We start from the raw sequence: 10,892 nt of genomic DNA, 5'->3' as shown, positions 1-10,892 counted from the left end.
CCGGAGGCGGTTGAACACCTCGGCCGACCCGAAGGGCCTCTCCAGTGCCTCATTGGTTCCTTCATCCGGCTGGTCGTGGTGGAGCGCCGGGAAGTGTTCCGAACGGTCCCGAGCCGCATATATAGAACTAAAGTGCCCTTGGACAATGTCCTTGGGCACTTGGCAGTGCCGAGATTGCTCGGCTAGCACCTCCTGCACTGCCCGCTTGCGGTTCGTTCGGAACAGACGCTGTATTCGCGTGGCTTCCCGGACGTGTTCCGTCCGTGAGGAAGGAGCCCCGGTCGCTCCGTTGCAACTGGCATCCCCCCGGGGACGCACCCTCAAACTCTCCGCCGCATCCGGCCTTCCTCCTCCCCCCCCAGTGGCCCTTGCGGCACCCCCCCTTCCACGAGCGGAACGCCTCGAACCAAAGAAGTCCGCCACAAGGGCGGCAAGGGCCTCTAAGCCCTCCGCTGTCTCCACCGCCTCTGCAGCCGCGACGATTCGCGCCCTTTCGGACGCTTCCTCGGCGCCGCCGCGTCGGCGGGGGGCAGCCATTGGCGTCCGCTCGCTCCGGGTGGGTCCGCGCCCTCTCCCTGGACGCTCCACGATTGCATCGGGATTCCGCTCCGGCCCATGTCTGAGCCCCCCACACGTCCGCTGCGTCCGCTTACCTCCGGTCACCGTCGGGTCACTCCGTGCGCACGTTCCTGGGTCGACACCACTCCCTCTCCCCCTCGTCGCCGTCTGCCTCCGGTCCACGGCGGCGTTCCCTCTACTGACCGCAGGGGTTGCACCACTCGGGGCCGCGGTCCTTCTACAAACAGAGCCCCGGTTTGACCCGGGGGCATTAGTCGGACTGCCCCGGCTCGCGTCGATTGTAACATAATTTCGCATCCCTTGCTGGTCGTCCCGAATAAAATTGTCATTCGAAATAAAATTAAAATTGATGGGGCTCGTGGCCCTGTCACAGTACCTTTTCTTACTGCTCTTATCACTAGTCCTGCTGTTAAAATTATTATTGCTACCCTTACTACTATTTGGGCCCTGGTCCGTATTTCGGCCCCGTTCCGCCTCCACGGAGGGACCGACCATTCCTGCGCTGCCGGGGGGCATTACTCCTTCCTCCGTTGCCTCCTGTTCCCCCGGCACGGGGGTCTGCAGCCCGGCCCTCTTCCTTCCTTTTCTGGGGGCCGCCACTGTCCAGTCTTCATTCGACGGCGACGACGACGGGGCCGCTGTCGTTGCATCTTCTTCCGACGACGACTCCTCGATGGCCGGGAGTCTCCTCCTTCTCCCTCTTCTCGTCGTCCCCACCCCTGGGGATACGGGGGCGGCGGTGTTGCCCCCCTTCGTCCCCCTCCCGGGCGGGAGGGACACGGCCCGGGCGCTTCTTCCTCTCCTTGGGGTGGGGCATCCTAATGCCGCCGGAGATGTCGTCGGCGGCGTCCTTCTCCCGGCCGCGACTGGTACCACCGCCTGGGGGGTGCCGCGAATCCTCCTGCTTCGTCGTGGTGTGCCCGGGGTCTGCTGGGGGGGCTCGGTGGCGGCTCTCCTGGCTCGCGCCCTCGTCCTGGGCGCGAGTGCCGGCGGCGAGGTGGAATTGCCGCCGGCTGTCCCCCTCGGCGATGGAGTTGGACCCCGGGTAGGCGGTGGTGTCACGACCGGTGCGGGTATTGACCCCCGCACCACCGAGGTCGTCGTCGTGGTCGTCGTGATCGTCGTCGTCGTCGTCGTCGTGGCCGCCGTGGATGTTACGACCACCGGGGCAATCCTACCGGCCGACGACAGATTGCCGGAGTTGGTCTGGGTTAGTTGTCCGGCGGGGGGGGGGGGCGGCTGGGTGGTGGTGGTCCCCCCCACTGTCGTCGGTCCGGCCGGCGAGGGCGTCTTGGGCGTTGTCCTCTTCGTTTCCCTCGCCGTGGCTGTCGTCGTTACCCCGGTGGTGGCGGCCGGTGGCCCCCGGGTGACCTCCGCGAAGGTGGTGGTCGGAGTCACCCTTCTGCTGCACCCCCTCGGTGCAGCCGTTGCGGGCTCGGGCTGCGACCCACTGCGTCTGGCGGCGACGGTAACAAAGTTCTTCAGTGTGGCGGTGGCGGGCTTCTTTCCCGCCACCGTCGCCGCCGTTGTCCTCCGCCCTGTCGCTGTCCTCGCCGTCGTCGTTGTGGGGGCGGAGGACTTTGACTTACCGCGGGAGGTCGACACCGCCACCGCTGGCACGTTTCTTCTCGCGCATGGCGGCTCGCCTCCTCGCGTGGTCGATCGATCCGTTTCGGCGGATCGCGGGGCCTCGCTTCTCGCGCCCTCGCGGAGGGAGCCCGTCCCCCCCGCGGGTCCGCTGGCCGGGGATGCAGATGCGTCGCCCGGGGCGGCCGATGGTGCACCAGCGGCAGGAGGATTCGGTGCACCATTCGCGTGGCTTGCAGCGTGATGCTGCTTCACCTTCTTCAGTGCATAAGCACTGTTGTCGGTGAAGCCGCAATCACCGCATACAAACCTACGGGTAATACCAGAATGGTGAAGTTTAAGGTGTTTACCTAAATCCTCGTGCCGCCGGTACACCGCCGCTCCTCTTTGCAGCGCCGTAGTCCCTCGATGGCAGTAGGGACAGTTGAAATGGTCCGGGAACGGGAACTTAACGATTACCTCGTTTCCTCGGGCGACGCATCCGGATCCTTCGGCCATGCCTAAAACTTAGAAAATAAAACGAAAAACAGAGAGAGAGCAAAAGGAAGAGTCAAAGTGTATATAGGAAGTCAGAATAAAAGTTAAAAGTTAAAAGTTAAAAGTTTTAAAAGTTAAAAGTTAAAAGTTAAAAGTCAAAAGTCAAGAGTTAAAAGATAAATAAATAAAATACTTAAAATCTGATTTTTGTGTAGTTATTGAGCCAATCCTGGCGGCACTGCAATGCCAGGCTGACTCGCGACAGAGGTGGAGCAAGCTCCAACTGCTCCGTCAATTTCCAAAAATCAGATTAATATTCTGACTCCCCGATGGGGAGTGTATCAGATATTAAGCTGATAAGAACAGATAAAAGCAGTTTTATTTCAATAAATGTTTCCCCGGGGCGAAGCCCCGGGGATCAGGTACAGAGTATACATATGTTTTTGCAGGTTGCATGGCTAATTATTATAATTTCAAAGTGCGCAGGGACAGTCCCCCTGCGCCCTTGTCGTCATAGTACTTTCACATTTAATATCGCACTGGGCGTCCATATGATATGTGTGTAGGGTAATCCACTTTAGTTTCCTCCTTATCAGATCCTCATACGAATTTTAACGTTGTATAAGTTGACGTGACTAGATAGCTAAAAGAAATAAATAAATATAGATAACAGTAACATAAACAAAATATAACGGAGTATAACAATTCGACGGTGTATAGGGCCGCAAAAAGAAAGAAAGAAAGGAGGTATAAACAGACGAGGAGTTGTTATATAACATAAAGCAAAGTAAAATAAAGTAAAATAGCATACAGTAATCTAGGATTAGGTATTATATGGTCAAGTCGAGTGCCATGTATAGGGTGGCTTGACTAGAATATAAATAGCAACACAAGAAAGAAGAGTATCGCCTCTAGAAGTGCATGCTGCAGATTGCCGGCTAGGACGCCCACTACTCGTCCTCTCGAGCTCGGGGCAGTCCGCTGGTGCTATTATTTCCGGCCCCTTGACCCCCACGGTCCTCTTGCACGCTAGTCAATCTTCTTGACGCCACCGCGTTCTCGTCAGCTTCGGGCGCCGCGGTCGGAGCGGGGTACTGCCGGATCCCAGAGACGTGTTCCACGTAAATGTCCCTGGACCAGGCTATGGTCTCTGATACCATGAGCCGTCTCATGGTCCTCGCGTAGAACCGTGAGACGCGCAGCGTTTTCAGGAGGGACTCGTTGTCCGGGTGCCAGGCGCCCAGGGCCCCGACGATGAACGCGTCCACATGGACGGTGTAGCCGCGCCGGCGGAGAGCACACGCTATAGGCGCGTATTTTCGCAATTTCTCCGCCTTGGCGTCTTCGAAGGCCATGAAGGTGTTTTCGAATGGCACGGCCACATCGACCAGGTGGACGGTCCGTGACGGCTGGTGCGTCACGACTATGTCAGGACGCAAGGCCGCCAGTTCGTCGGGGACACCCGGGACACGTCGGTCAACCCGGAGGTCGCCCGGAAGACGGGTCGCCCTCGCGAGCCTGCGGACCAAGCCGTGGTGCCGGAGCTGGCGAGCCGCCGAGTGAACGCCGCAGTGCCCGAGCACGTGAGGAAGGCTCTCGAGCTTAAACCCGCATCGCCGACATCGTTTATCGCCCTCCCCCCAACGGATTGCTCCATTGAGTGGGAGGACATCAAGGCGCGCGCGATGGATAAAGCGCCAGTCGGCGAAGCGAGTAAATGACCCCCCACGCATGAAGTGATTACTCACCGCATGGCGGGAGGTCACGCCGAAAACCTTCCCCTGGTCAGGTTTCCGGACCAGTGTCATTTTGTAGTGCTCAGCCACTGCCGCCCTCATCCGGCGGATTATCTCCGCCTTCGCTCCTGGTGACACCACGACCGGTTCGCCCCGCGAGGCGATCTCCACCGAGAGCTCGGCCCGACCATCGTCCCACTTCCACCGAAAACCGAAACGCGCCGCCGACCTGAGCGGGGCGGACCGCACCCGCGACCAGAATGAGGCACATCCGCTGGTTGGCCACGCGAAGTCCCCGGTCAAACGACCCGACAGGTACTCCGCGAGGTCCCCCTCTGTCGGAGGCCGACGCAGCTTGTCCCGCGCCGCTGTATCAAGGGATGCCCTTGCCAGTGATGCAACGACCGGGTCCCGTGCGTTCAGAAGCCTGAACGCATGGGCCACGGTCGTCACATCAGCCAGGTCGGCCAGGGGGAGGAGTCCGCATCCTCCCCACGACGGGGGGATGTAAACTACCTCCGCACCGGCCCGCTGTGGCAAATTGAGCCATCCCTTGACCACGCGCCTGACAGCCTTGTCTACCTCCGCCAGTGCCGACTTCCTCACGCTGGCGCCCCGTAGCAGGAAATCCACCCGTGGAATTATAACCGATCTTAGGGTTTCCACCTTCTGCCACGGAGCTAGCAGGGAGCGGTCCACCGCTCCCAGGTCCCTCAGCACATCCCGGATCGTGGAGTAGGGCGTCTGGTCGATCCGAACCCCGGTGGGAATGCCCAGGTGCTCATAGGCGTCTCCGTCTCCGAGCGCTGGAACGGGTCCCTCGTTGAGGCCAAACTCGGTCCGGGCCACCGCGCCGCTTCCAAGGACGTGCAGCGTCGCGCACTTCCCCGGATTGAACGCGAGGCCCAGACTCCGCGCCGTGGCCTCTGCTGCAACCAGTAGCCCTCTCATGCCCTCGGGGGACGTCGCGATCAATGCGATATCATCCGCGTAAGCCAGGGCTGCTACCTTAAAGCCCGCCATCTCGTACCCGGCCCTCGACTCCGCGGCTTGACGAACCACGGGTTCGATTGCCAGGTTAAAGAGTATAGGACTCAAGGGGCAGCCCTGTCTTACTCCCGACTGCATGGGGATCCTATCAGTGAATCCTTCGGCAGTACGGACCCTCGTCGTGCAATCGGTGTATAGACACCGGACGAGGTTGACGATCGCGTGGGGGGCACCGGCACCGGCCAGTGCGTTTAAGATGGCGGCGTGGGGGACCGATCCAAAAGCATTGGAAAGGTCCAGCCACGCCACCACCAACTCCCTCCGCCGTCGCTTCGCGTCGGTAAGGGCCTCCCGCAGCACGAAGTTGTGCTCAAGGCACCCCTCATACGGCAGAAAGCCCTTTTGTGCCGGGGAGAGCCGTCGATTTTGGACGGCCCAGCGGGTAAGGCGGTCAGCCATCACGGCCGCGAAGAGCTTGGGGATTACGTCACCCATGGCGATGGGACGCCAGTTGCTGAGGTCATCCCTCTCACCTTTCTTGTAAATCAAGATGGTATTAGACTCCTTCCACAGGGAGGGAATCAACTCCATCCGACGGCACGCATTGTATGCCGCCGTCAGGACCTCGGCTCCCGGATCGGCCCCCCTCAGGTCGGCGTAGGTGATTCCATCCGGTCCGGGGGATGATTTTTTCATCCTCCGGAGGCGGTTGAACACCTCGGCCGACCCGAAGGGCCTCTCCAGTGCCTCATTGGTGCCTTCATCCGGCTGATCGTGGTGGAGCGCCGGGAAGTGCTCCGAACGGTCCCGAGCCGCATATATAGAACTAAAGTGCCCTTGGACAATGTCCTTGGGCACTTGGCAGTGCGGAGATTGCTCGGCCAGCACCTCCTGCACTGCTCGCTTGCGGTTCGTTCGGAACAGACGCTGTATTCGCGTGGCTTCCCGGACGTGTTCCGTCCGTGTAGAAGGAGCCCCGGTCGCTCCGTTGCAGCTGGCATCCCCTCGGGGACGCACCCCCAAACTCTCCGCCGCATCCGGCCTTCCTCCTCCCCCCCCCAGTGGCTCTTGCGGCACCCCCCCTTCCGCGAGCGGAACGCCTCGAACCAAAGAAGTCCGCCACAAGGGCGGCAAGGGCCTCTAAGCCCTCCGCTGTCTCCACCGCCTCCGCAGCCGCGACGATTCGCGCCCTTTCGGACGCTTCCTCGGCGCCGCCGCGTCGGCGGGGGGCAGCCATTGGCGTCCGCTCGCCCCGGGTGGGTCCGCGCCCTCTCCCTGGACGCTCCACGATTGCTTCGGGATTCCGCCCCGGCCCATGTCTGAGCCCCCCACACGCTCGCTGCGTCCGCTTACCTCCGGTCACCATCGGGTCACTCCGTGTGCACGTTCCTGGGTCGACACCACTCCCTCTCCCCCTCGTCGCCGTCTGCCTCCGGTCCACGGCGGCGTTCCCTCTACTGACCGCAGGGGTTGCACCACTCGGGGCCGCGGTCCTTCTACAAACAGAGCCCCGGTTTGACCCGGGGGCATTAGTCGGACTGCCCCGGCTCGCGTCGATTGCGTTAAAATTTAAATCCCATCGCTGGTCGTCTTGGTTAGGATTGTCATAACTGCTGTTAAAATTAATGGGGCTCGTGGCCCTATCACAGTACCTTTTAATCCTGCTAAAATCTTTAGTCCTGCTACTAAAATCAACATTATTATTATTATTATTACCATTAATACTACTAATATTAGGTGGGCCCTGGTCCGTATTTCGGCCCCGTTCCGCCTCCACGGAGGGACCGACCATTTCTGCGCTGCCGGGGGGCGTTATTCTTCTCTCCGTGGCTCCCTGGCCCCCCGGCTCGGGGGTCTGCAGCCCAGCCCTCCTCCTTCCTCTTCTGGGGGCCGCCACTGTCCAATCTACCCTCGGCGACGACGACGACGGAGCCGCTGTCGCTTCCGCATCTTCGTCCTCTCCTGACGACGACTCCTCGATGGCCGGGAGTCTCCTCCTTCTCCCTCTTCTTGTCGTCCCCACCCCTGGGGATGTGGGGGCGGTGGTGTTGCCCCCTTTCGTCCCCCTCCCGGGCGGGAGGGACACGGCCCGGGCACTTCTTCCTCTCCTTGGGGTGGGGCATCCTAGCGCCGCCGGAGAAGTCGTCGGCGGCGTCCTCCTCTCGGCCGCGACTGGTTCCACCGCCTGGGGGGTGCCGCGGATCCTCCTACTGCGCCGTAATGTACCCGGGGTCTGCTGGGGGGGCTCGGTGGCGGCTCTCCTGGCTCGCGCCCTCGTCCTGGCCGCGAGTGCCGGCGGCGAGGTGGAATTGCCGCCGGCTGTCCCCCTCGGTGATGGAGTTGGGCCCCGGGTGGGCGGTGGTGTCACGACCGGTGCGGGTATTGACCCCCGCACCACCGAGGTCGTCGTCGTGGTCGTCGTGATCGTCGTCGTCGTCGTCGTCGTGGCCGCCGTGGATGTTACGACCACCGGGGCAATCCTACCGGCCGACGACAGATTGCCGGAGTTGGTCTGGGTTAGTTGTCCGGCGGGGGGGGGCGGCTGGGTGGTGGTGGTCCCCCCCACTGTCGTCGGTCCGGCCGGCGAGGGCGTCTTGGGCGTTGTCCTCTTCGTCTCCCTCGCCGTGGCTGTCGTCGTTACCCCGGTGGTGGCGGCCGGTGGCCCCCGGGTGACCTCCGCGAAGGTGGTGGTCGGAGTCACCCTTCTGCTGCACCCCCTCGGTGCAGCCGTTGTGGGCTCGGGCTGCGACCCGCTGCGTCTGGCGGCGACGGTAACAAAGTTCTTCAGTGTGGCGGTGGCGGGCTTCTTTCCCGCCACCGTCGCCGCCGTTGTCCTCCGCCCTGTCGTTGTCCTCGCCGTCGTCGTTGTGGGGGCGGAGGACTTTGACTTACCGCGGGAGGTCGACGCCGCCACCGCTGGCACGTTTCTTCTCGCGCATGGCGGCTCGCCTCCTCGCGTGGTCGATCGATCCGTTTCGGCGGATCGCGGGGCCTCGCTTCTCGCGCCCTCGCGGAGGGAGCCCGTCCCCCCCGCGGGTCCGCTGGCCGGGGATGCAGATGCGTCGCCCGGGGCGGCCGATGGTGCACCAGCGGCAGGAGGATTCGGTGCACCATTCGCGTGGCTTGCAGCGTGATGCTGCTTCACCTTCTTCAGTGCATAAGCACTGTTGTCGGTGAAGCCGCAATCACCGCATACAAACCTACGCGTAATACCCGAATGGTGAAGTTTAAGGTGTTTACCTAAATCCTCGTGCCGCTGGTACACCGCCGCTCCCCTTCGCAGCGCCGTAGTCCCTCGATGGCAGTAGGGACAGATAAATTGGTCGGGGAACGGGAACTTAACGATTACCTCGTTTCCTCGGGCGACGCATCCGGATCCTTCGGCCATGCCTGAAACTTAGAAAATAAAACGAAAAACAGAGAGAGAGTCAAAGTGTATATAGAAAGTCAGAATAAAAGTTAAAAGTTAAAAGTTAAAAGTTAAAAGTTAAAAGTCAAAAGTCAAGAGTTAAAAGATCAATAAATAAATAAATAAAATACTTAAAATCTGATTTTTGTGTAGTTATTGAGCCAATCCTGGCGGCACTGCAATGCCAGGCTGACTCGCGACAGAGGTGGAGCAAGCTCCAACTGCTCCGTCAATTTCCAAAAATCAGATTAATATTCTGACTCCCCGATGGGGAGTGTATCAGATATTAAGCTGATAAGAACAGACTACACTTTGATCTTAGCCATAAGGCCGAGAAGCGATCTCACGGTCGTCTTTAACATACTACAATGTATGTTTGGCGGCTGGTCAGCCGATGGCTTACAGAACCAAGGTTTCTTGCACGGGCGTGAATTGTTGTTATTGAGGACTTAGTTATTTCGCACTTTCGTAATGACCAGTCGAACCCTTAATTGGGAGGACTATCGCTAGAAATTAATAATATTCCATTGTGTCCCATTACTAAACGACGTGTTATAAACCTATAGTGAGCGTCAATACATATAAAGTTAACACTTGAAATTATCAACTTCTGTTTGAAATCATTTCAAGGGTATGAAAGAAAATAGGAAAAAAGTGTATGATATTCAAAGCTCAGTTTATCTTTTATAAAAGCATATATTTTTTTTAGTAATAATTTAACAATAAGCAAACATATAATGCAAAGAACAAAAAATTTCCTTTTTCCTTGAGTCGATATAAAGTTAACATCTATTGTTTAAATATCGCGTGAGTCCGAGACGGAGAAACTCGGCCGCGATGCCCGTATCTATATTGAATTCGCGGAATTCTAGATGGTTGTGCTGACGTGGAAATTTTCCATCGTTCAGTTTTGTATACCGCGGCTATTTACGTGTTTTTTCCAGTTAGCTTCACGGGAATTCTCGAGTTTTGAGAGAAATTCTAAGAATTGTGTTGCTAGCGATGAGAAAGAGAGAGAAACGAGATCTATCGAAGAAAGGTCGATAGACGAAACGCGGCAGCGCCGCGCCGTGGCCACGCAGCGAGGAGCTGCCCGGGGCCCAGCAGCGCGATGCGTCGCTAACCAGTACTGCGCCTGCGCGACGGAGCCAGCCGGGGCCGTGGCTGCTTGCAGATCGTCACGCTTCAGTACTGAGCCGTCGGTGATCCAGAGCAGACCTATTTACGATCTCGCTCCGGTTTTCAATCGAAGCTCAGAAGAGTGTGAGCTAAGCTCGCTCTTAAGTAGAAACAGCAAGTGGACAGCGATAATAATTTAGTGGAAAATCTCGTCATCGTGACTTGAGATTTTTCCAGAGATAGGACAATCTGCCTGTTGTTGTAGCGATCGCACGGCACGCCGGGTGTGAAGCGATCGTAGACGCAGGAGTGTGATTGAACGTTGCCGGTCGTGGATGCGACTGCGACGTTGGAGACTCGGTGTCGATCGCCTTGAGTCTTCTTCCAATTATCCGGTTAGAGCTACTGGAAGGCTGATACTGATATACTAGTATCGCCTGGTGGTAGTTCACCGTTTGTAGAAGTCGTACGAAACCCACTGAAGCCACCCGTCCTGTGTACCGTAGAGAGTACACCGACCGGTGGGGTGGAAAGTTTCACCGACCAGTCTGGAGCTATACGGCGTAGGAGCAACCGGAAGGTAGATATTCAGGAAGGATATCACCTCGTGGTGCTCTCCGTGCATCGGGCTTCTGAGAACCCGTTCCAATATACCGTCGTGAGGGGACAATAAGTAGAGCCTAAGCGTACGGTGGAGCAAAGGGTTCGAAGAGCCTTCCTCCCACCTCTACACCTACTACCAGCTGTGAGTCGACCACACTGGGCTGTAAAAGTAGGGTGGATAGGTTAGCAGGGGAATTTCATCCTAATCTGGCGAGCCGCAGGCCAGTTCCTCGGACTATAGGAGCCGCCGTCGAGGCCGCTACGGCTGGCTGTCGGGCATTCCTGGTTGAAAGGAATCGCTGGCTAGGCAGCTGCGTAGGCAGGCCGCAGGTCGCTCCTGAGGAGCAGCTGACGAGGGAGCCGAACCAGGACAAGACGTCCTCTTGCGTAGG

The 10,892-nt window shown here is 58.9% G+C and overlaps 1 non-coding gene and 1 pseudogene across 1 annotated transcript; both read right to left on the bottom strand.

Moving 5' to 3' along the window:
• Positions 1–2,856: 2,856 nt before the first annotated feature.
• Positions 2,857–3,037, bottom strand: LOC143341563 (U2 spliceosomal RNA; annotated as a pseudogene).
• Positions 3,038–8,929: 5,892 nt separating this feature from the next.
• Positions 8,930–9,120, bottom strand: LOC143341554 (U2 spliceosomal RNA). The gene has a single exon (XR_013079652.1). It is a non-coding gene; the product is annotated as a U2 spliceosomal RNA (small nuclear RNA).
• Between the last annotated feature and the right edge of the window lie 1,772 nt (positions 9,121–10,892).

Source organism: Colletes latitarsis, chromosome 4 (assembly GCF_051014445.1).
Source record: "Colletes latitarsis isolate SP2378_abdomen chromosome 4, iyColLati1, whole genome shotgun sequence".
NCBI lineage: Eukaryota > Metazoa > Arthropoda > Insecta > Hymenoptera > Colletidae > Colletes > Colletes latitarsis.
This window is presented reverse-complemented; position numbering and strand designations above follow the sequence as displayed.